Raw genomic sequence first — 26,559 nt, 5'->3', positions numbered from 1 at the left:
CGGTGTTTTGGAAATTAGTAACCAAAAAATTACATGACACTCCTCACTCTGGTAATCTTATTGTGGGTGGAGATTTTAATTTACCAATGGATCTACTTCTCGATAGAAATTCTGCCTTTCATTTTCGTCCCCCGAAGGCGCATAAACAAATGACTAATATGTGTTCTCTCCTTCATCTTCAAGATGTATGGCGTTTGTTTAATCCCTCGGGTAGTGATTTTTCCTTTTTCTCCTCCCCTCATTCTACTTTCTCCCGTATTGACTATCTTTTGGTACACTCCTCTCTTCTTCAATCCTCCTCCTCTCCTCTTATTCATCCTATTTTGATTTCCGATCATGCCGCAATTTCTTTCACGTTGTCGTCCTTGGCTCCCATGACGAGGTCACGCTCATGGAGACTGAATACAGAAATTCTGTATGATGAATCCCAGGTGTCTGAGTTTTCTGAGGAAATTCTGAATTTTTTTCTTGAAAATTAAGGATCAGTAGAGTCCCCAGTGGTGCTCTGGGATTCTTTTAAATGTACGTTTCGCGGTCACGTCATTAAATGTATGTCAAGGAGGAATGCTGTTATTAAGAAAGAACTCACAGATTTAGCTAGTGAGATTAAAACGCAAGAATCTCTTTTTCGTCATTCTAAAGATAAATGCTGTCTACAGTCCATTAAACAATTGAAATATAAATATAATTCTATTGTCACCAAAAGAGCTCATATTGGCCTCCAAGCTCAAAAATCTAAGGCGCTCTTATTAAAAAATCGGGCTGGTAAGATTCTTGCGGCCACATTAAAATTTCAAGAATCTTCTCGTATGTCTTCGCGGATTTCTTCTATTAATGATCATACGGGGTCTAGGAAATTCCAGACTGAGGAGATTCTTGAAGTATTCCGCGATTTTTATAAGAACTTATATACTCCCTCTGACCAGGCCTCCTTTGAGCAATGTCAAGAATTTTTGCAAACAATTCCCATAAAATCAGTATCTGTGGAAGACAGTTCCTCTTTGAATGGTCCAATTACATCTGACGAAATTACCGCTGCTATTAAAGATACCCGTTCTGGGAAAGCACCAGGTCCTGATGGATACCCTATTCTGTTCTACAAAACCTTTCTTCCGATACTTGTCCCCAAATTACAATCTGTTTTTGATGCGTTCATTAAGGATGGTTCTGTCTCTGGTTCTTCCGCCGATGCTACAATTGTAGTGATTCCGAAAGAGGGAAAAGACCATTCTGACCCCAAGAATTTTCGCCCTATTTCGTTGCTCAATATGGAAGCTAAGATCGTTGCGAAGATCTTAGCTAAGCGTCTTGAATCCTTTATTCCTCATCTGATCCATCCCTCGCAAACAGGTTTTGTTAAGGGGCGTCTGGCGCGTGACAATATTCGAACGTTCTGCCATATTCTTGGATCAGCCAAGCGCTCTCAACTTCCGGCCGGGCCTTGGCACTTGATGCTGAAAAGGCCTTTGATAAGGTTTCTTGGCCTTTCCTGCGTGCTGTTTTATGTGCTCATAACCTTGGAGACTCATTCATTCAAATGGTTATGTCTCTCTACTCTTCACCTAGAGCTAATATACGGGTTAATGGGGCTACTTCATCCTTTTTTAATCTTCGCCAAGGGACTAGGCAGGGCTGTCCTCTATCCCCCCTTTTATTCTTGCTATCCATTGATCCTCTTCTCAGGATGATTGATCTTCACCCTGATATTAAAGGTTTTTCTTTTGGTCCTCATTGTATTAAAACAGCCGCCTATGCGGATGATGTTCTTATTTTTTCTGACGATATTACACTAGCCATTCCTGCTATTTCTGACACAATTTCTCTCTTTTCCAAGGTCTCTGGCTACACCCTAAATAGGGATAAAACTGAGATGTTCCCTTTGAATGCGTACTGTTTCTCTCACCATATGGGTTCTGCGGGCTTCAAATGGCAATCTAAACAATTAAAATATTTGGGTATTTATTTTTGTTCTTCCCTTTCTGCTACTGCCTCCTACAATGAATCTCAAACCATTCTTAAAGTACGGCATCTGTTGGACACCTGGTCTCCAAAGCACATTTCTTGGTGGGGCCGTCTGCAAACGCTTAAAATGATGATTACCCCTATCATTAACTTTGTCTCCTCTATGCTCCCGGTTAATCTTTCTGCATCCTTCTTTCATGAAATTGATGTTATTACGTCTAAATTCTTGTGGAATGGTAAAAGGGCTCGACTTGCCTATACATTTTTACGTCAACCCTGTGACATGGGGGGCTGTAACCTTCCTAACTGGGAAAAATACCAAATTGCTTTTTTGGCATCTCAGGGCGCCTTATGGTTTTCTTCTCCTTCTGGTCATGTGCCCTCTTGGCTGTTAATAGAACAATCTTTGGCCTCTCCTCTGCCGACTGCTTCTTTCATGACTACGAATACCCTTTCTATCCTTTTCTCCCGATCCATTATTCTGGACACTATCGCAGCGGTCCGGAAGATTGATAAGAAGGTGGCGGTTCCACTTCATAAAACCAGATGGTCGTCTATTTGGCGGAATTCTAGAATCAAGATCAATATTGATCCTGCTATGGTGACTTATTGGGCTGGTAAAGGTTTATCGCTTGTTACACAGCTCTATGATGCTCAAGATCAACCTCTTCCTTTTTCCTCCTTAGCGAGCCAATTAGCGTTATCTAACTTGGACTTTTATACTTTCCTTAAAATTAAGGTGGCTCTTGCTAAGCTGCGTTTACATCCCTCCTCTCCCACAGTTACCCTCTTCCAACTGTGGGTTCGGTCTGGTCATGTGGCCTCCAAAATTTATAAATTCTTGTCATCTTCTATATTGCCTACTTCGACTGTCGCTCAGCGTAAATGGTTACATCATTTTGATCATACTCTCACTAATCATATCTCTGCCGACACCTGGCAGCTTATTGGTAAGTTTTCTCTACGTAATAAAATTGCCCCTTCACTACTACAGTCTAAATTCTTCTCTTTGAATCTCCTTCATTGGACTCCTAGTCGTTTGCACTCGCTCAATCTTAAAGAAGATGACTTGTGTTGGAGTTGTGGGTTGCTACCTGGTGATTTCCAACATATGTTCTTTGGCTGCTCCCTTCTCCGACCCTTTTGGGACCTCATTCATAAACACCTTATGCTTATATTTGGTATTCAGTTCCAACTTTCTTTTCCATTAATTCTCTTAGGTCCGTTAGCCTCCCCGGTCCCTCTTCCTTTGGATCCCATGGAGTTGCAATTGATGGACCTGTTGTTGACTATTGCTGTGAAAGTTATTCTCATGGAATGGAAGTCTTTTTCTTCAATTTCATATCATACTTGGTGGGCTTGGGTTTCCTTTTTACGCAGCGCTCATACTTCTGTTGATCGTGCTCATCTTACTCCTTCCATATCGGCGGGTGTGTGGTATGCTTTAGACTCCTACATGGATTCAGCCTCGCAGGGGTTGGTTGCGCAATTTCCCTTTGATATGCCTGATTAATGTTTGGTTTTTCCGTTTAGGAAGGTTCTACGGAAGTCCTTTTTCTCCTGCTCTCCTTTCTGTCTTTTTCTCCTCCTCCTTTTTTCCTTCCTTGCCTTCTCTATCCTTTTCTTCTTTTTCTCTGTTCTCTTTCTTTTCTGTCTTCTCATTTCCTTCCCTTCCTTTTCCCCCACAAATATAACCTGATAGTGTTACCATAGTTACATATATCTACTGATTTTTAATTTCTATTCTTTAATTGACTTTTTATCTGATTTCAGTAGACCTCATGTATTGATGTTTGCTTCGCATTACTTGTTTTTTGATACTCATATGTTGCTTGTAGTTTTCTGACTACAATGGTATCACTACTGTTTGTATCTTATTTCCTTATGTGCTCCTTAAAATAATAAATATTTTGAAATGAAAAAAGAACCTTCTGAAGTTCCTGTTTATCTTCCTCACTTTTTTCTCTGGCAGACACAATTGACACACAACTGTGTCCACCACAAATCCAAGAAATTCCACCTTTCCTTACTGGGACTAGAACTGACTTTTCCAAATTTATCACAAAACCCAAACTTTCCAAAGTGCTCATAACAAAATTCAAATGTTCGTTTAGAATCCCAATATCCTGATTCATAATCAAAATATCGTCCAGATAAATTATCATCCTGATACCTCTCTCCCTGAAGAAACCTACCACAGACCTCATAACCTTGGTGAAACAAAAAGGAGCAGAGGAAAGTCCAAATGGAAGGCTGTGAAATTGAAATAATTGACCCTTCCATCTGAATAGTAGATATGTTTGACTCTCTTTCGCTATTGGTATAGTGGACTACGCATCCTTCAGATCCATTTTCACCATCCAATCTGCTTCTTGCAGAATATCTTTCAGAAGGTGAATTACCACCATTTTGAAATGATGGGAAGTCAGAAACTGATTTAAACTCCTCAGATTTATCACTGGTCTCCATCACTTTTCCTTCTTTCCTACAAGGAAAAGATTACTAACAAACCCTTTGTCTTCCTCCCTCATTCGCATAATAGCATCTTTCTCGAACATCATACAAACCTCGTTTTCTACTATTATAATAACTCTTCTTGAAAAAACAGCTAGTGTGGTACCTTTACCTGAAAAGGGACTGAATCAAAATCTATTTGAAACCCCTCTATAGTTTCTAGAACCCATGCATCCTGGGTTAACTCCCTCTATTTTTCCTTGAAATATTTCAATCTTCCTTCTACACTTATCGGGATAGAGAGAGTACCAGTCCTAATCCTCACCCTGGTTCTGACTTTGTCCCCGACTTTGTCCTCTTCCTCTGATGCTGCATGCCCGACTTCTTTTTTCTTTGTGGGAAAAAATTAAAACTTCCTTGACCTCTCGCATAAACACTTCCTTGGTTATGGTATTGCTTGGCTGGTAGCTTGCCCTCTTCTACTGGCCTGACCATAAAAACCACTGCTGTTAAAGACCCTGCTCAATAAATAATGTGCCTTATCCAAACTAGTGAATGTACGCAAATATTTTGTCAAAGATTTAACAATCACTTCACCAAATAATAGTCCGCTTGCCTCTTCACTGGACTCCTTATTGGCCAAGTCACCCAACTTAGGGTTAATCCTTATAAGGATAGTCTTCCTTCTCTCTGAAAGAATGACAGAACGTAGCATTTCCTAAAAGGCAGATTGCCCTCTGGCACCAACCACGCAATAAATAAAGGTCTAGGTCCAAATTGTTAAGGTCAGCCTCCTCAATGGCATCAGAAAATGTTTGCCAAAGGCTCCAAAATGTCAAGTACTTTGTCCTGACATTGCTTTAATAACCTGTCCAAGCCCTTCTTTGGATCCTTTCCCATTTAAAATATATAAATAATGAGCTACGGGTCAATATTTAGAGTCATAGTCACTTTCTCCTCAATGACAATCCTTGAACATTCTGCCCACATTACATTTCTTTCCTCCTTCTCTAAGGGTTCCCTAATTCTTGCCTTGATGTAGTCTGCCACATGATCAAGTGGCCATGAGTCCTTACCCCCAGGGTGTCTAATATCTATGGGACTGAACAAAAGCTCCCAGAAAGGATCCACCACAGAATATTTGTTTTTCTCTTTTCCACTATCCTTGATCTCCTCTCGTAAGCTATCGCTACACTCTAGATCTAATATGTACTCAACCAACTCATCTTCACTTAGATTGTTTGCATCATCTGATGCTCTCCCTTGCTTTCCAGTGTTAAACTGGCTTCCTTCTCTACCGCGATGGATACCATTCTAATTCGAGCCGCTTGGGACTCCACTCTGAACCGGTTTCACATTTACATGTTTCTTTTTTGTTAAACCTTTTCCTCGTGGCCCTCTTTCATTATCCTCCTCAGAAACGGAAAAATATTCTTCCTCTTTTACCTAGAGCCTGCTTAACAGACTCTTGAATTGCTTCTTTCGGCTCTTATTATTTATTTATTATTTCTCTTATTATTTTCTCTTGTCTTTCATTTTTTTTTTTATAAACAACTTTATTGTTTTTTTGGGAATACAAGCACCAACAGCACAGCTGTAGAAAGCACCGATATTGACATAGTACAATAAAAGAAACACAGGTTTCACTTTTCAACCCCGCCCTCCAGTGGTAGACACAAACATCTTGCATAGAGAATAGGCTATTCCATGGCTCCCAGCCACTTGCCCCAAACCCTCCGATGTTTCCTAGAGCATCCTCGTGCCTCGTACATATGTTTTTCTTGGGCCGAACACCAATCCACCCCCCTTCGTCATGTCTTCGAACTTGGTGGTGTGGGAAGTTTCCAGGAGGTGGCAATGTCCCTCTTGGCCACAACCAAGGTTTTATTGTGACATAACTTTTCGTTCCTGGACCCGTCTAATCCGTCAGTAATCCTGAGAAGGGAGTGAAGTGGGTCAGGGGAACCTCCCACCCCAGGACCTTGGACAATTCACCTTCGATCTCTCCCCAGAACTGTGCCAATCGAGGGCATGACCAAACCATGTGATAGAAATCAGCCGGGTCCTGACCGCATCTCGTGCATGCAGCAGAAGAGGAAACGTCGGCTCAATGTAGGCGTTGCGGGGTCATGTAAGGCCGTGTGAATGTAGTATAATTGGATCAAGCAGAATTGTCCTTCATTATTACCTTCCATTTTAATCAAAATTAAATATTTCCTTGTCCTCAATATTCCACACAAGCTATTATAAATCCCCTAAACACTCGTTTTAATTTCTTATGCTAATTTAACACAATAATGCTCTAGAAAAACACTCTTCTCACCTGTCAACTGTCGTTCCCCTGACACGAAGCAATAACGATGCTTCGTTGCCAAGGGACAGGTCTCATAGTGCTACAAGCTCTAGAAATAAAAGGCTTTGCTCAGAAACAAGCCCCAATTCCTTTGAAAACCCTACCTTGCGTTATCCAATGGAAGAGCCCTCTCCGCGCACGACACACACAAGCTCACCCCCTCAAAGGCATTTTGACGCTGGGGAGCCTCGAGACTGCTCGCGAGTTCTGCGCCAACAAAGGACTCATGACATGGTAAGCACAGGCATTTTTTGAAAGTAAACTCGCTCTTTCAATACTTCAATGTGCACTCGCACTACAAAAATATTAATTTTAACTCCTAAAACTCACAGATTGGTCTCAATTAGTCTATTCTTTGGCTGGTAAATCAATCACATAACAAACGAAATCTTAAGCAAATGTAAACACATAAAATATCCTATTCTTATTCCTTAAATATTCCATAACTAGGAAACAAACACAATCAGCATTCAAACATACACCCATAAATTGGGTATCAAAATAGATTACTTCAAAACAGCAATCCACAAATTCATTTACATACTAAAACCAATTAAATTGTCAATACGTATCTGCTCAGAAGCAGCAAACAAAAGAGGAAGAAGATGGCAGTCACATGATATTTATAGACTTGAAGATTCTTTTTTTATTGTGAGGTTTAAGGATTCCATGAGCTTTTAGGTTTTTAATGGTGCTGCTCAGAAGTGGGAAATAAAAGTTGATGCATACTGCTAGCCTCCATGTCTTGAATAAAATCCAGATTCTATAATTAGTAAATCTATTAGAATCAATTCCCAACTGCCACCACATACATCATATTGCAGTTTGTAATTTTTATATATAATTGATATATGTGCAGCACTGATACCCTTAAATTGGTTTTGATAATAATCTTAAAGGGATTTCTACCAACTATACGTATTCTGTTATGGGATTTAAGGTGCTCCTTATGCGATATCTAAGCACTTCAACTGTTTAAATATTGTGGAAGACTGCAGACACAACAGCTTGAACATTTGTAAGAAATGGGAATATTATTTGGATGGGTGACTGCCCACCTCATGGAACAATCACAACTCTTGTTGTGTGATTCCCCCTCCCCCAATTAACTAAATTAATCTGACTTCATTTCCCTGGTAGCTATAGCATAGAGTGGAGGGGCTTAACTTAGGGCAAAATGTAAAGTATTTATGCAGTACCAAAACAGTAATAAAGTGAAAATGATAAATAATAATAATCTCAAACCAAATTAGGAAAATAGCACCAAATGTATTAAACAAAATGACAAAAGATTAATAGGAGGTACCAGAGATATGAATATTTAGTTTTAAGCAGAAATAGCGCCAAGAAGCACCAATGAAAGTCAATGGTCGCAGTAGAGCAGGACCTAGACATTATTTGAGTTTGACCATGATGGAGCGTGGGTCGGATGCACCAACCAAGTTTAGCCTGGTTAAAGATTTTACATTCTGACTTAGGGCTTGTGTAGAGTCAAAGATGAAACGGATAACCTGTCTGCCTTACTACAAGTGTATTTTATCCTATGGCATATGTAATAGGACAGATGGGATATCAATCACCTTTGTGACTGAGTATTCCATCCGCCGAGTTCTAAATCAGATCCTGAAATGTTCTCTGAATTAACATACAACACAGATTCAATTTAATATGAGGGTTTATTTATAACACCTCATCCATCAGCTACCAGGCAGCAACTGACAGATGAGAAATTCAATACATTCTAAGTTCTATATAACTTACATCACCAGAAATGGGTGAAGGAACACACCACACATCTCCCTTCCAATATTGAGATGAGTAGATAATACAAAGATAAGCATAAGTAAATATTAACAATACTACTTTAGAAAACTACTTAAAGCACTACTTAACATAATCCTTAAGATAAAATGGCATAGTTGTCTTACGAACACTTCATCTTGGACTTGAGTCAGAAAACTTATCAGAGTCATCAGGGGAAATATTTCCAAGCACAGTCTTGTCAGAGTTCGGTCTAAGGATGGCAACACGTTTTAAATTCCAAATTCTTCCATTTTCTTATTTAACAGCATTTTTAAAACACTTTGTTACACCAAAGGGAACAGTGAATTTGGACCAAGACATAGTACCTACAGGAGCTTTAACATGAACCAAATCACCTACTTTCACATCAACTGGCTATACCCTTTTTCTTTCATCAAAATTCAATTTATTTTGTTAATTTTAGTCTTTCCTCTCTTTGTCTCCAAATACCAACACTATTATCCTTTACACCTTTATCCCAGGTCATCCAGCTTGGGCACAAATTTGTATTAGGAGTCCTTCCTTTGAATAACTCAAAAGGAGACTTCCGAGTAGTGGTGTTAGGTGTAGAACGATGAGCTAAAATACATTTTTGCAACTCTTCCAATTCAAAGAATTAAACGGCCAAAAGTTGAATTTTTTCTTTTATCACCCTATTGAATCTCTCAACAGCACCATATGCTTCAGGGTGATAACTTGAGCACTTTGTGTATAATGCCACATGACAACAAGAAATCATTCATTTCCCCAGAACAAAATTGAGGACCATTATCCTACAAAAAACTTTTCGGAAAACCCTCTCTCCTAAATATAACCTGTACGAAAGAGATAACACACGCAGAAGTCACATCAGATGCACCTGAAACCTCAACCCATCTAGAATACAGATCAATCAAAACAATAAAATAAGGTGTACGATGTTCTCCACTAAGAGGACCAAAAATATCAATGGCGATGTCATCCCATGGATTATTAGGTAATTTACGGCAAACCATAGGCATGGTTTGAGGAGCAAGAATTTTATCACTTACTTTACATTGCAAACACTCTAACTTCTCGCTCAATTTCAAGATCCATACCGGGCCACCAGAAACAGGCTCTCAATCTATCCTTTGTTTTTACTATTCCTGAGTGACCCTGATGTGCCTCCTCAATTAATCTTTTTCTTAAACAGATGGGAGGAAACAATTTAGTTCCCCTTAGCAAAATACCTTTAACAACAGACAAATCATCAGTAATAATGCACTAAATCTTCGACAAGGAATTGCCAATCAAAACTTCCGATTGAATCATGTTCATAACTTTCATAAGTTCACTATCCTTTTGAAGTTCTTCTTTCCACTCATCCTCTTTTATAGCACCAGAGGTTTTTTCACAAACACTCACCTCCTCATCCATTACTTCATCCAAAAACTCTTATTCTCCCACATCAGAAACCAAACGAGACAGGCAATCAGCAGTGGTATTATCAACACCTGGGAAATGTTCTACCACAAAATTGAAATCTTGAAGACTAATTACCCAACGTCTTATCCGAAAAGAAATGAAATCTAATCCTTTTTTGGAAAATATTTCTTTAAACATTTTGTGATCAGAACATTCCTTAAAACAAGTTACCTACCCAAACAAAGTTTCGAAACTTATTAAGCGCCCAGTAAATGGCCAATGCCTCCTTTTCAATTACTGAGTATTTTATCTCAGCTCCACGTAAGCTCCATGATGCACATGCAATGAGAGATTCTTTGCCATCTCTAGTTTGCTTTAAAATAGCACCAAGACCCTTAAAACTTGCATCAGTTACAATTGTTGTTTCCTCTCCTGGAATAAAAGCTTGTAAACTGAGGGCATTTTTCATATCCTCCTTTAACTCATTAAATTCATTTTGACATTCATGAGACCATAGAAACTCTTTGTTCTTACCAAGTAACTGTCTCAAGTTACAGGATTTGCTTGCTAAGTCATATACACATTTGGCATAATATTCAATCATTCCAAGAAATGAAACAACCTCCTCTTTGGTTTTTGGAGATGCCAAATTACAAATAGTATCAACTAATTCCTTCTTGGGAGTAATCCCTGTGGCAGTGATACAGTGTCCTAAATAATTTACTTCTTTGACAGAAAACTTACATTTTTCAAATTTCAAAGTGAGTCCAGCATTTTCAAGCTTCTTAAAAACTACTCTCACATTGACATCATGCGCCTGTTCAGTCAAACCAAATATTAGTAGGTCATCTTGTTAGCATGTGACCCCTTTCACACCTTTCAAAATAGACGACATTACCCTCTGAAAAACTGACACTGCCGACACCAGACCAAATGGCATTCTCTTATACTTGAAAGCACCCATAGGAGTAATGAATGCTGTCAGATCCTGTGAGCTCTGCATTAGCTCTATCTGATGATATGCCTGACGTAGACATAATTTCATCTATATTAGGCAGAGGAAACTTATCAACAACTACCTCCTTGTTAAGTGATCTAAGGTCTACATAACGTTTGATATCACCATTGGGGGTGCCAACCACTCAGATGCTTCCACAGAAGTTGTGATGTCTTGTTTGAGTAATTTTTCAAATTCATGTTAAACCTTCTCATGTAAAGCAATTGGAACTCTCCTAACTTTAGGCACAGAGGGCACAGCTAATTTTTTTAATTTGAAAGCATGTTTATATCCTTCAAGCAACCTAAGTTATCTTTGAACAAAAGTGGAAATTCTGTCACAATCATTTAATTTGCTTTCCACACCTTGAACTTGCACCTGCGGATAAGCATTGGGATTTAAAGTAACTCCCAACATGGCCAGCCAAGTAATTCTAAGACTCAAATTCAATTAGTGTGCCTTTCTCTTGATAGGACTGTCATTTAATGAAACATTTTTCGTATTTTAGTTGCATCCAAACCCAAAATTAAAAAAGAGAAATCATGTACTGCTTTGAGAGTTGTAAATAATTTATATAAATTGTGTTTTCAAAAGGAATGACTATATGCACACACAGATAAACACTATACAATTACATAAAGTAAATACCGTGAAGAGAATACAAAACAATATATATATATATCAACACATTATACAAAATACATCAATATAAATCCAAAACACCACATTTAGACAAAGTGTGAAGTTTTTTGACTATCTATCAACCCAGTTTCGAAATTAATCTAGTTATTCCGTTGTTCCAGGGGATTATTTGCACTTGATAATTAGCGTCAACGCTTCAACCCCAGAGACCATTTATTTGCCACGCTAAACTTGTTGTGGATATAAAGAGACATTTACACCTGGAATCCCGAGCGCCGGACACCAGAGGTTAGTGTTGTTGTTTTTGTTCATCAATAGACATTTTAGTTATGGTGTATTATGTGAGATGGAAGGAGATTTGTAACTAATTGAGAATCATCTTCCCTATGTAGATATATAGGCACAACGTACCTTGGACTAATCTAACCCACAGATCAAGAAGAATTATGTCTGATAGAGGTAGAGTCCCTGTAAGGCCGTGGTGTAATTGAGTTTTCACTTAAGTTTTCTTTCTGGATTTAGGTGGTGACAGGCTTAATTTCTTTTTTTTTATATATATATATTTTTATTAATTATAACACAAGAGAAGAAATGTACATATCGGGTGTCATTTGGAGGAACATATTGTAATGGCGAATGGGCAAATGATTTGAGGAAATACACAACAATTATAGGCATCTGAAAGTCAACAATGCCAGCTTAGAGCTGGGGCAAAACAATACGGTACAGATAACCTTAAGCAAACATCGTCGTAACCCGCCCACCCAGAAGACAGGATATGAAACTCCAACATTCGACACCCAGATATGAGGAACTAAGCGGCTCAGGATAATATGCCACATCTCTTGCGAAGAAGGGAAAAGGGAAAAAGAAAGGCCATAGAACATAATAAAGGAAAAAAAAACTCAGCCCCCCACCCTGCACCCCTGCAGATGGCTACGACCTAACCCCACTAGCAGCGTGCCTGTCGCCCACTAAACTAAACCCCAAGGAAGGGAAAAGATGGAGGAGGAAATGTCACACAATACGAGCTCCCGGACTCCCCTCCCCCCCACCAAAAGCAGACAGCCCCTACTGTCGTACAAAGCGAATTAAAGCAGACTAATAAGCAAACAGATAGGGGAGTCACAAAAAAAGAGAAGACCTTCCCGCCCAACCCCCGGCACAACAGAGGCAGCAAATCCCTTAGCAAACATAGCCATTGTACCAAACCCAGACAATCAGACTTCCATCTGGCCATACGCTCACAGACACCACCCAGCAGAGTCAAAAGATAGTCACTGTACCGAACTCAGACAGTCAAATTCAGCCCTGGCCCTTACGATCCATCGCACAAACCCCATCCGGTAGGACCGACATAGTAGCAAAAGAGTCAAAACGTTGTAAAAAAAAGGAGACCGATACTGCCTGAAAGGGTCAAAAATGTTAAGTCTCGAAGTCTCCCAAATACACGAAAGTCAGTCAAAAAAGTATGAAAGGAAGCCTCCAGAAGCGAAGGAATAAATGAGTCCTGCGCGGGCGATGACTCTGCCGATCGTGCTGGTTGTTCAAGAGCTCCGGCAACGTACCGCTGCACTCGTGCATAGACAATTGGCACTAGGTCTTGATTATGTTCGGGGTTCTCCTCTCGAGTTAGATCAAGCTTCGCGGGGGTCACCGTATGTTGCAGTTCTGACACAGGGCTGGAGTCCGGTCTCAAACACACAGTCTCGATGCTTACGGCCAATTTGTAGAAGATAGCCTCCATTTGCAAGTGAAGAGCCCCGATGGCGGCCATTACGGTCCCCAGTGATGGTCCACACATCGTCCGATCCATCGCTGCTCGCACGATAACAGAGCAGGTCCTTAACCCCGGAGGCCGGCTACTCCGGGGAAACAAACAGGAGCGGGATGGACGGAAGCGACGGGCGACTTGTAGGCCTGGCGCTCTTTACACTGTTGCCGCGGGCGGGGGCCCCACCCGCGGACCCCGAGGGACGCAACAGGGTCCCTGGGACCTGGTCCCCCACCCACCGCAGCAAACACGTCTCGTCGCCGTCTGTCTAGTATTCGCCGGGACCAAAAACCGCCACCAGGATCGAAGAATAAGTTTCACTCCGGTGAGACCGGACTCCGCCAGGTACCAGCGGCTGATGTTGTTCAACTGAAACCCGGCTGGGTCAGTACTCGAGGCCCCGGCTTACACACTGGAGTAGGCCCAAAAATGAAAGACGGTGTAACTTCGTCAATCAAAGCGAGAAAAACTCCGGGATTGCCCCCCTGGGCTCAGCAACGATTCAGACACCCGGGAGTCGGGCGGGAGGTCAGGATTAATTGCAGGATAGGTCCGCCAGCGACGGAAGTCGACGGAGCTGGGAGCTTATGCGGCCATCTTGGTTGCTAGCGTAGCTCCTCCCCCGCTTAATTTATTTTTGATAGGTCATCCGTTGTGAATAAGCGGTCGTGCGGTCACAGAATTCAGGGTGGAACTTCATAGAAGGTGAGCAGAGACATACTGTCTCTCCGCTTCTGCTCAATGGTCCAAACCTTGTCCAAACATTAAAGTGCCTTCATTTTTTCTTACAACGCCACACACAGATTGTTTTTAGTCCTGAAGGAGACCCTCCCCCCAGATGAATAAATGTTCACAATAGTCTCTGGGGTTGAAACGTCAATGCTAATTATCAAGTGCAAATGATCACCCAGAACAATGGAATAACTAGATTAATTTCGAAACTGGGTTGATACATAGTCAAAAAACTTCACACTTTGTCTAAATGTGGTTTTTGGATTTATATTGATGTGTCTTTTGTATATGGTGTTGTGATATCTATACATTTATTGTTTTGTACTCTCTTCATCTTATTTACTTTATATGTAACTAGCAGCCCGTCCCGACGTTGTCCGAGTATGAAATAGAATGTGTGTAATGTGTGTATTTGGCAAGGGCAATTTATTTTAAAATCTCGCGGTAGACCACATTTTTTGCTTCATTAGAATAGGGACGGAGAAGGCCCAGCTGCAGCCCTGGTTGATGTTAGCAGGCGCGTGTAATTGGTGTAGTGATCTGCCGCCTGAGCCCGGCTACAGCCCTGGTTGATGTTAGCAGGCGCATGTAATGTTGTTGAATGAGAGAGTTATCAGCCGCGGGTAAATCCGTTTAATGAGAGAGTTGAGTGACAGCGAGTAGGAGAGTCTGCAATAATTGTCCCCGCAGACACGCTCATTTGCGTGTTCCCCCGCTTGAGGCCCAGATGCAGGCCCGTTTGATGTTAGCAGGCGCGTGTTCCCCCGCTTGAGGCCCAGCTGCAGCCCTGGTTGATGTTATCAGGCGCGTGTAATTAGTGTACTGATCTGCTGCCTGAGCCCGGCTAGAGCCCTGGTTGATGGTAGCAGGCGCGTGTAATTTCGTTGAATGAGAGAGTTCAGTAACAACGCGCAGGAGAGGCTGCAGTAACGTTACTTACCAGGCCTCCAGGTGAACGCGTTTGTCACACCCCCAGCACACGGCCACAGCAGACGATCTTCTGATTAATGTACGACCCACAGGGCATGAAGGGAGGAACATAGCACACGCCCCCAGCGTGCCCCTCGATGCTGCGCAGCAACGTAATTGGCGCTTGTATGTACGACTCACATGGCATGAAGGGCGGACACACGTCCCAAGTGTTTATCACGCCCCCAGCACACGCCCACAGCCCACGATGTGATGGCCGTACCACACCCCCCCAGCGTTAGTCACGACCACGCCCACAGCACAACGCAGACACGCCCACAAGGGACTACTTTGCTGGCTCGGTTCTTTTACCTTTTAAATGTATAGAGGAGTTGGCCTAACGGCTAAGGCGCTCTACCTCGGACCTGGGAATCTGGGTTCGAGTCTTGGTAACGACGCCAAACATCCTGTGATTCTGGGCAAATCACTTAATCTCCCCGTGCCTAACAAAAATGAATGCGTGTCCTCATGTAACGTAACTGGTGCTGTGTAAAGCGCTCTGATACCTGATTCAGTTCAGGTCAAGATTGCGCTATATAAAACAAAGCAAAAAAAATAAAAAAATAAAAATATATATGGTGGCCGTCTGCATAGCCTATGTCCTTCTGCTGCAACTGCCCTTTCCAACGCTGTAATGGGCGTTGTGATTGGTGCTGTGGTTACTGAGATTACCTGCCTCAAAGGTTTGGGCTCTCTCTTTATAATATTAATATGGATTGTATAGTGTTTTTCTGTGTGTGCATATATTCATTCCTTTTGACTAAACGGTGTATATACATTATCTACAACTTTCAAAGCAATACATGATTTCTCTTTTTTAATTTTGGGTTTGGATGCAACTAAAATATGAAAAATATTTCATTAAATGACAGTCCTATCAAGAGAGAGGGACACCTATTGCATTTGAGTCTTAGGCTCTTTTGAAGCTATTAAGTGGCAGAACCACTTTTTCCCTTAAAGCATAAATCCCCAGGTTCTGCACATAACTGGATTACCCCATTGTCTTATATTGACAGCCAAGTAATCTATCACCTTGTTTGGACACATACATTTTACCAACTATCAACTTCTCTTTCATCTCAATACATGCATTGAAGTATCCCAACATACTAACATATTGGCCTCCATAACCCTGTGGTTTCACATCCATTCTTTTAAGACTATTTTTATCCTGAAACCTCTTACAGAAAGTTTCATTAGAAATTATTGTGAGATGTGAGCTAGAGTCAAATTTCATCTCAAGATCAATCCCATCAATCTTTACTCTTCCTATGGGATGATCAGTAGATTTACTTTCCCTGACCTGAAATTATTTCCTTCATATCCTTATTTTAAAACTTTTGTTGTTTAGATCTATAAAACTTAATAAAATGTTCCTTTTTCCCCACAACCATGAAATACAAAACTCAACGCAGGACAAGTTTTCGAATTTGCTTTGTGTCCTGACCTTCCACGAACAAAAACACTTGGAAGTAGTCTTAGAAGCATCATCTTCCTCTATTCCTTTAGAAGATACATTTTTATTTTTTACCAGACATACATTTTCGTGTACTTTCTCTACAGTGGATTGAGTCTTACTCTTTTCACACTTTAGTTCATTAACACATTTAAGCATGTGTTTAACCCTTTTTGCTATGGATATTACTTCCTCTAAGGGTGGTTCATCTTCAAGCCATAACTCTGCTCTGTTTTTATCTTCCCTGCACTTTAATACGAATTGATCTCATATTCTTTCCTCAATGGCTCCCCCAAACATACAGCTTGCAGCTAACTTCCTCAACCCTGTCAAGTAATCTTCTACTGATTCTTCTTTTCCTTGCTCCCTTAAACCAAAATGATATCTTTGCAGAATGGTGCTGAGCCTAGGCACGTAATGTTTATCCAATTGAAGAATGACATTTCATACTCATTTAACCCTCCATGTTCCTCTGTGGTAAGATCAGGTAAATTCTCCAAAACGTCCAGACCTTCACCACCTAGACAGGGTAAAAGCAACAAATGTTTTCTTTCAGCACTTAGATTTGTTCCACAAACCCTTGCATAATGTGCAAAGATCTTTTTCCACTTGTTCCATTTAACAAGTGGCTCTCCTGGATTAGGCAAGAAAAACGGTGGTGCAGTTACATTTTGCATGACTTACTTACTATTCTTTTTTTACCCAGAAATGCAACAAAATATGGTGTGACTAGACAATATTCTTTAAATTTATAGTGGTATAAAATTAACCTAAAAGCAATTTTTTTTAACTGATAGTCACAAATGCTTCAAAATAATCTTTAAAATACTTTGAGAGTTAAGTATATTCTGTTATAGACCAACAAAAGTGTGTTTCTATTCCTTTAAAGATTCCTTCCTAACTTCACTTCCTGGTGTGCGCTTCACCGACAATGCCCACGTGACACACATACTCCTTAAGCAATCTCCTTGAATACAGTCAAACAGTTGAAGACTGCCAGAGATCCACTTCCTGGTGTGCGCATCACCGATAATGCCCACGTGACAACTTGAAGACTGCCAGAGATACACTTCCTGATGTGCGCATCACCGATGATCCTCACGTGACACACCGACTCCTCAAAGGAGCTCCTCGAATCCTATCGTCAGCTTGAAGACTTCCCTTAACAAGCAGTTCGTTCAACTATCTCAAGGTAAAGTATAATTTTTTTTTTATTTCTTCCTTTTTCTTAAAGTATTGCGCCTCCAAAATCTTGATCGACAGATCTTTCCTTTGTGAAATAAATTATTACTTTCTCGCGCAGTCACGCGTTCCACATGCAGAGACTAAGCACTTCAGGAAATCTTAATTAACGCACGTACCGACGGAACATCGAGCAAACAATGCCTGGCTCGCGAACCATTCAACTCATTCACAATGAATTCCTCGCACTGAACTGACCAATTAACCCCTACCGCGCTACCGCGTTTTCCCACTGTGTGCAGGAATTTCAAAAATGGCTTGATCGTGACAAAGCCAGCTCGTCATCCGCGCAGCGCAGGTAACGCTGATGACGAGCTGGCTTTGTCATCAGCGCCGAAGGGGTTAATAGAGGTGGTGGCATCCTCGTGCTGTCCACTCTAACCACCGGCCACTCAAAATAGTCAGTAAACTTCAGTAAAATACATTTTACAGTACCTTGCTGGTCCAAATCTCCCGCATATCACAAGTAGCCACAAATTCTAATCACAACACAGTTCCAAATGACGTTTCCTTAAATAAGTCACCATACCACGGTAACCAATTCTTCAGATACTCTTTAGCTTGATGTTGAGGTGTCCCTTCCATTTTCTAATCCTTCGCTCGTCGCCAGTGAAATTTTCTCTGAATTAACATACAACACAGGTTCAATTTAATATCCGGGTTTATTTAGAACACCTCATCCATCAGCTACCAGACAGCAACTGACAGATGCGAAATTCTCTACATTCTAAGTTCTATGTTCTATAGAACTTATATTACCAGAAATGAGTGAAGGAAGACACCACAGATCCCAAGTCCTTTTAGTCCAATTCCGCCACACGAGTACACTTCTAAAGCCCACCGGATGTCATGGGAGGCACTTAGAGTTTCAGGCAGAGGAAAGCAGCAGGGTCTACGTTCAGTTGCCACTGGTCAGCTGTGTACTTCCATGAAGAGGCTGCTTGTAAATTATTGTATTCCTGTAGCTTGAATAGAACATTATCCTTATGACCCTAGGAGACCACTTGTTTGCACTGGGTGCAAGCTCATCCGTCAGGCTTTCAGGTTACAAACAGCGTGTCCAGTCCTTTTCTGATCTTCTGCAGGTCTAGGAAGTGTTCTGGAGTGGGTGCCTGGAGTGCCACTAATATGCTTGGCACTAGTTAATGGGAGAGAATGACTCATGGGCACTCCCTATCCAATGGGGTAAACGTTCCCAGGGCCAACACTACCCACTTTTGAATGATTCTGCAACACTAAACTTGGGCTCTGGGGGCTGGGTGTGTTTGTGGTAACTGTACTAAGGTAGTCCTTGTATCCTACTATGTCCAACTCTAAATTTCAGTTTAAGACTGCCGCTGTACCCAAAGGTAAACTAGAGAAAGAGGTCTGGTAGGGCAAAGACAGTTTAAATTATTAATGCAGATGGGCGTGGCCAAGATGGCGGGCTGACAAGACGCTCTTGCCGTGAGCTCCTGGGACCCCGGAGCCCTTGAGCCGTTCTACGCCGCTGATCTCCCCCGGATCAAGCGGAGGGGAGGCCCGGCGCGACTGTGAGCTCGGTGGTAGCTAGCTAGAGCCTTCGGTATCCCCGCAGGTACAGCGCGGCGCATCGACACACCAGCCCCTGGAGCGGGCGGAGACCGCAGTTCGGACGCGGGCGCGCGCGGCGGAGGCCGCGGTCGGCCCACGGAGCCCTGGTGCCGTAGAGCTTCTGAGTGCCCCAACGAAGAACGGAGGACAAAGGATATTCACTCCCGGACCGCCGGCAAACTTTTGGCAGCGGGGGAGGCGGGCGCGGCGACGACGCGCCACCCGGAGCGAACCGGGGGAGGAGCCGGCGTGGAGCCACTACGCGACCCCGGGGATTGGGAAGGCCGGGAGGCCTAGCTTGCTGGAGCGGCCGGCGGACCCCCTCCCGTGGCCCCGGCTGGGAGGTGAGCCGAGTGTCGTCTCGGGGGCCGTGCGAGAGTGCCCAGCTGGTCCCACATACAGTGGGGGGACCCGTGTGACTGGATTAGGTGGCGACTGCACTGGGCCTGGGTGGCAGAGCTGCCACACAGGCCGGCCTGAGGCCGAGCCCTTGTCCCCCCAGCTTACCTCCCAGCGGCGCCTGGCCTGCACGGAGGAACCGGATTTGCGAGAGGTCAGTCGAGCCCGGGGGACGCCCAGAGACCCAACGGGCGTTGCCTCGGCTGGCTGCGGAGGCACGATCCGGCCAGGAGAGGCCGGGAGAGGGCCCGGCCTGTACTGCTTCCCCCAGTGGAGAGACGGTGCCCACTCTGGGCCTTGCGGGGGAGCTGCGTCCCGGGCACCAGCCCAGAATCAACGTGATGGACCAGTCCTGAAGGAGGGGTGAGCAATCACCGATTGTAGCAGCTTCCTGGGCTGTCGCCTTAGGGTCCTGGAACCCGGCTGATCCGACCTGCAGTGAAGACTCGTTAAGAGGGTGACGCAGTTCCACCACTATACCGGCAGCCCTCCCTCCCCCTGCGAGGCACCCCCACCTCAGTGATGTCGAGCAAGAGAGGGGGCAAGAAAGGTGAGCGCACCTTGCCTGAAATGCTGGGCAGAAACGCTCCGAGAAACGACAGGACCCAGCCAGCCCCGAGCCCCCCAACTAGCTCTCGTGGAGCAGAGGGGGGTGAGCCTCCGGTTACCAGGTCTTTCTTGGAGTCGCTGTTTGGCACCCTCAGGGAGGACTTTCAGACGCTGAAGCAGGAGGTGGCTGGGGAGGTCTGGGAGGTGAGGAGAGAAGTCGACTCGCTTGGTGAGCGTGTCTCCACCATGGAAGAAGCCACACAGTCCCGGGACGAAGAGATTGCGCACCTACAGCAGGAGGTATTGCGGCTCAGGGACCAGCAGATTGACCTCCAGGCCCACGCCGAGGATCTCGAGAATAGGTCCAGGCGCAACAACATCAGGGTCCGAGGCGTTCCATCTAAAGAAGAGGGGGAAGACACAGCAGCCTACCTGAGGGACCTGTTTCGCGACATATTGGGCGAACCCGGAGACTTCCCGGTGAGAATCGACAGGGCACATTGAGTGGGACTTCCGCGCCGGGCCTCGGCGCCACCCCCAGACATCTTGGCCTTCCTACCGGATTTTCCTCTGAAGGAACGAATCTTGCGAGAGGCACGACAAAAGCACCCGGTGAGCTTCCGAGGTCATCAAATAGCCTTGTTTCAGGATCTATCCACGATCACTTTGCAGAAACGCAAGTCCTTCAAGATTGCCACGGACTTTCTATGGGAGCACGACACGCAGTACTCATGGGGCCATCCCTTCAGACTTATTTTCCGCTGGAATGGGACGCTACATCAGCTGCGGTCTCTCCAAGACGCATGCGGGGTGTTGGGTATCACTGAAGCAGATGACGACGTTCCAACGCCTCGCCGCCGCACCTCCAGGGAGGGATGGCAGACGGTTCGACGGTGAAGATCCACGCTCCCGCCTCCACGACCGGACTCTCCCACGATTAGAGCTGAAATGGACAGCGCCGTTCGGGAGGTGTCCAGAGACACGTCGTCTGGTGACATGGCCTTGACGGCCTGAGCAACCTCCGGGGGGAGATCGTATTGGCATCTTCAACACTGCAGGTTCGAGGGTTCTGGGGGAGAGGGGGGGCTCCGGGAGGGCAGAGGTGGTGGCTGGACGTCCACTCGAATACTTCTCCACGGACTTGTCCATTAGGGACCAGACTGGGACAATGGAGTTATCTGAACGGTTGGGGTTGGGGCCGAGGGAGGCGGGGGGGGCGAGGGTAGGGCACTGGGAAGGGGGTGGGGATGCGGGGAGTTGGGGAGTTCAGGGACTGTTCGGGGAATGGGGGAGGGAGGGATTCGGGGTTTCTGCTGTGCTGCATCTGCTTGCTGCCGCGCCTTCTTCATTCTCATGTCAGTGTTTTGGGGCTGGTTGAGGATTGCTCAGGGGGGGATCCGGAATTCACGTAGGGTTGTTGTCACTGTTCTATGCTGCTACTATTGCCTTGTCCTTACTCCGCAGGAATGGGGTGCAGAGTGTTGTGCCAGCTGTCTATTGCAATTGTTCCGACCCGCATTGCCGACTTGTGCTGTGTTCCCTGTACCTCCAGGTCCATTTAGCGCTGCTTCCCCAATGATTGTCCATGGCCCTTAGGATTGTTACTCTTAATGTGAAGGGGTTGAATAACCCAGTCAAGCGCAGGGCGATACTGTCCCTCCTCGAGAGCACCCAGGTAGACATCTGCCTCTTGCAAGAAACTCATCTACTGGCCCGAGACTGTCCCAGGATGCGATCTCCGAAATTCCCAGTACAGCTCTTTTCCTCCAGGGACTACTAAAACGGCAGGGGTTGCTATCTTGGTGTCTGGTAAGTTTAGAGGGGAGGTACTGCACAAGGTGGCGGAGCAAAAAGGGAGGCTCCTGGCCTACAGGGTTAAGATAGGGGGATTTCTGTTCACGGTGGGTTCCATATACAGCACTAATGATCGCCAGGATTTGTTTTTGCAATCTGCTCTAGCAGACATCGCGACTACCCCAGACAGACACATAATCATTGGTGGCGACCTGAATATGGTCTTTAAGTCATCCTTAGATAGATCTGCGCAGCGCCATCCACACACTGGGGAATTTTCACAGCTGAGTAACTCCCACTTGGGGGATCTGGACATGCTCGATCTCTGGAGACGCCTACACCCCACTACACGGGCATATTCCTATTACTCCCACGCACATAGGACATACGCGAGATTGGACTATCTCCTGGTGACGGGACCAGTGGCCGCATTGGCGACTGCTTCCGATATAGGGGTTCTCACGTTGTCTGATCACGCTCCGGTATCGGGATCCTTCCAACTGCCGCCAGTGTCTCCGTCGCGCGGAGTTTGGCGCCTCCGGGATACTCTGTTACATAGACAAGTGGTACTGAAACAGGTACGCGCTGCGATCGCTGAGTTCGGGAACACAACGAGAACGATGATACCACCCAGGCGACGCAGTGGGCAGCCCTGAAAGCGGTGCTCCGGGGTGAGTTTATCTCCATCTCCTCAGCGGAGAATAGGGACAGACAGCGGAAAAGGGACGAACTTACTAGTGCGGTACGGGAGCTGGAACAGATGCATCAGAGGACAGGGGCCCCCAGAGTCTGGAGGCAACTCAAAGCGGCCCGGAAGCTTCTTTCCGCGCTGGACATGGATAGGGCGGAATACGCAGCGCTACGCCTGAAGCATGCGTATTACACTGGCGGTGACCGATGCGGCCGATTACTCGCAAATAAACTACGGGTGCGACACCAGCGCCAACGGGTCAAAGAATTGTCCACACCCGGTGGAACATTGGCCACGGAGGACCACCAGATCGCGGACGGCTTCCGTCGCTACTACGCTGACCTGTACGCGGGTGAGCCTCCCTCGGCCTCGGCTGAGACCGATTACCTCGCGTCGGTCGACCTTCCTGTTCTCACACCAGAACAAGCGGAACACCTGGACCGGGATATCCGCCCGGAAGAGGTGATTGGGGCTATCTCCCGACTCAAACACGGGAAAGCCCCGGGGCCCGAAGGTTACACTCCACTTTTCTACAAAACATTCTGCCCGGAGCTGGCGCCGCTGTTGACACTGCTCTTTAACTCCTTTGCCGAGCCTGGGGCTATCCCTCCGGATCTCCTGCGGGCAACGGTATCGGTTATCCCTAAGCCAGGGAAGGACCGGACCGAATGTGCATCCTATCGGCCGATCTCGCTACTCAATGTGGACCTAAAGCTCTACACTGGAATTCTGGCGGCACGATTGGCACCACATTTACCGGGACTGGTGGGTTTGTCCCGGGCCGACAAACGGTGGACAACACTAAAAGGGTGGTCCACATTTTGGAGAAGGCCTCTCGTATCCCCGGAGAGCGCATGCTGCTCTCGGTTGACGCGGAGAAAGCGTTCGATCGGGTGCATTGGCCTTACCTCGAGAAGGTGCTTTGCAAACTAGGTATAGGTGAGAAGTTCCGCACCCTCATATTTAACTGTTACAAATCTCCTACTGCGATAGTGAGGGTAAATGGATGCACCTCCGACCGATTTGTGATAGAGCGGGGGACCAGACAGGGGTGCCCACTGTCCCCACTGCTCTTGGCTCTTTACATGGAGCCTTTTGCTCAGAGGATTCGACGAAACCCGGAGGTGACTGGCGTCAGGATGGGGGGATACATTCACACCATCAGCTTATATGCGGATGACGGGATCTTCATGCTTGACAACCCGAGAGAGGCGCTCCCCGCTTGTATTGCCGAGATGGACGCTTTCGCCGCGGTGGCGGGTTTTAAAATGAACATGAGAAAGTCTGCGGCCCTTGACATCTCGCTCGCCTCGGCTACAAGGCTTGAGCTACAGGGACGATTCCCCATGCGATGGTCTGGAGATCTGATCCCGTACCTGGGGGTACTGCTGGCACCATCCCTGCCTGCCATGGTTACTGCTAACTATGTAGCCTTAGGCAAAAAAATTAAGGAGGAACTACTCCGTTGGAGCAAAGGTACGTTATCATTGTTGGGACGAATCGCTGCGGTGAAAATGACCCTCTTGCCGCAGGTATTGTACTTGTTCCGAGCCCTGCCGCTTCAGCCGCCGAAAGGGTGGATACGACAGGCTCAGACCGATATCGCACAATTTGTTTGGCAAGGTCGTAAACCCAGACTCAGGAGAGCCCTCTCCACATTGGCACCCGAGTCCGGTGGCCTCGGCATTCCAGATTTACACAAGTATTACCAGGCGGCGCAGCTGCGGTACTTGGTGGAATGGAGCAAGTGGGAATCTGACAGGCACTGGCTGTTCCAGGACCAGGCAGTAGCGGGCAGGACTCTACAAGAGATACCCTTCCTGCGCAAAAGTCACCGGCCCCCCAATCTCTATGCGTCCTTTGTCACACAGGTCACGCTCCGTGTTTGGGATGCCGTGAATATTAAGCATGACCTTACCACCTTCCCGTCGCCACTTACACCATTGGTGGGGAATCCCGACTTCCGACCCGGGACGGAACCTGGAGCGTTCTCGCTCTGGCAGGCAGCCAGATGCTGCGCATTGTTCCATATCTATGGCCCGGAGGGCACTGTGTCGTTCGTTGACCTTCGCCGGGAATACCGCTTGCCCGAGACTGAGCGTATGCGGTACATGCAAGTCCGCCATTGGGCGCTACAGCCGCAGGTACGGGACCTGGCCGATCGGAAACTCACTCCATACGAGATGTGGCTGGCGACGCGTTCCTCGGACGCCAAGCACATCTCGGACATTTACCGACTCCTGCAACCCCCCCCTCACCACATCCATAACCCCGGGAGGGCCCGCTGGGAGCAAGAGCTGGGGAGGGAACTGAGTCACAAAGAATGGGACGACATCTCCTACCGAGCGCGGCAATCCGCATACCACACTGGGCTCACGGAAACCTTTACTAAGATATCCACATACTGGTACTACACGCCTCAGAGGTTGCACGAAATGAACCATCATATCCCGGACACTTGCTGGCGCGAATGTGGACAGACAGGCACACTCACACACATTTTATGGGATTGTCTGTTGCTGGGTCCGTACTGGAAGGAGGTCTTAGATGAGCTAGACCAGTGCTTTAACATCGAAATGCCTCGCCTCCCTGCCTATGTTCTACTAGGGTTACCCAATGGCTTGATGTACCCACTACGATCCAGAAAGGGCAGACAAATAGCGATCGCTCTATGCTCGGCGATCCAGAACATACTCATATATTGGCGTACCACCACCCTTCCTACCAACATAGGCTGGTTGCATAGGTTATGGCACGTTCTGGGAATGGAAAAGATGTCCCTCACAGTGGCGGGGGAGGTGGACAGATTTGATGACCTGTGGCAGCCTTTTAATATCTTGCTGCAGTCGGAGTTCAAAGAGATCACCTGTCCACGATATCTTAGGCTGCTGCGGCTGACCACACCGATTGCCTAGTCGATATAGAGGGAGGGTGAAATGGAGGGTGTGGATCCTTTAAGGAAACGCAGGTGGTATGGGACATTTGCACATGCACAAGGGGGAATGGGGGGGGGGTCGGGAGGGGGGGCAAGGGTAGGGGAGTTGGGGGGGTTCTTGGTTTTGGAATTTGTCGTCATGACACTCACGCCTATGCTGAGGCTCTGCAAATGCTTAGATGGTCATATTTGAATACAGATGGTGTTTCAGGAGGAGAGTCTTTGCAGTACATTATCACGACAACTGTATTCCTTGTGTGTACTGTTTTTCCTTGTTTGTGAAACTGTAATAAAATACTTTAAACCTAAAATATTAATGCATACAGATTAATGTTAAAAATATAAAAAGAAAACATTTATTATTTCATTATAAAATATTTTACCAACCTTTTTTGAATATATATTGTAACATTCATTTTATTAAACTATAATTAAACCTCATTTAATTAGTGTTATATATCACTTGTATTAATTTTTATTACATAATACATTTTATTCATTATTTTACTTGATGTGGGAATTTATTTGTTCACCTAACCTATGGAAAAATTATGTAAATTTAGTTTAATACATTTAAATTAATTAAACATTTAATGTTCAGAATTGATTAAAAGTAATTTCTTTACATTTTAATTACAATTAAAGTCCTATTCATTTATACATTTTACAAAGGATATTAAATAATGCATATGTTTTATTTTTAGATTTAGATTTGTTATGATCCAAATATATTTATTATTATTTCCTAGAGGTTTTATTTTAAGTCCCTCTTGCCATTATTTCAATGGAAGGGTGTTGTAAAACCAGTGGTTGGTCATGTGTGGTGCTGGATGCACTCTACCTCTAAAA

The 26,559-nt window shown here is 45.0% G+C and overlaps 1 protein-coding gene and 1 long non-coding RNA gene across 3 annotated transcripts in view; one reads left to right on the top strand and one right to left on the bottom strand.

The window, feature by feature from the left end:
• Nucleotides 1-26,559, bottom strand: part of LOC144754427 (prostaglandin G/H synthase 1-like) — a 512,735-nt gene that overhangs the window by 133,655 nt on the left and 352,521 nt on the right. The gene's annotated exons all lie outside the window — the stretch shown is intronic.
• LOC144754428 (uncharacterized) overlaps nucleotides 1-26,559 on the top strand; it is a 246,776-nt gene that overhangs the window by 134,076 nt on the left and 86,141 nt on the right. For both annotated transcript variants that reach the window (XR_013594722.1, XR_013594721.1), the window contains exons 2-3: nucleotides 11,759-11,885; nucleotides 17,418-17,720. This is a non-coding gene — a long non-coding RNA (uncharacterized LOC144754428). The remainder of the gene's footprint in view (nucleotides 1-11,758; nucleotides 11,886-17,417; nucleotides 17,721-26,559) is intronic.

This window comes from Lissotriton helveticus, chromosome 5_1, assembly GCF_964261635.1.
Source record: "Lissotriton helveticus chromosome 5_1, aLisHel1.1, whole genome shotgun sequence".
Classification (NCBI taxonomy): Eukaryota; Metazoa; Chordata; class Amphibia; order Caudata; family Salamandridae; genus Lissotriton; species Lissotriton helveticus.
Note: the sequence above shows the minus strand (reverse complement) of the source record. Positions and strands in the feature narration are given on the sequence as shown.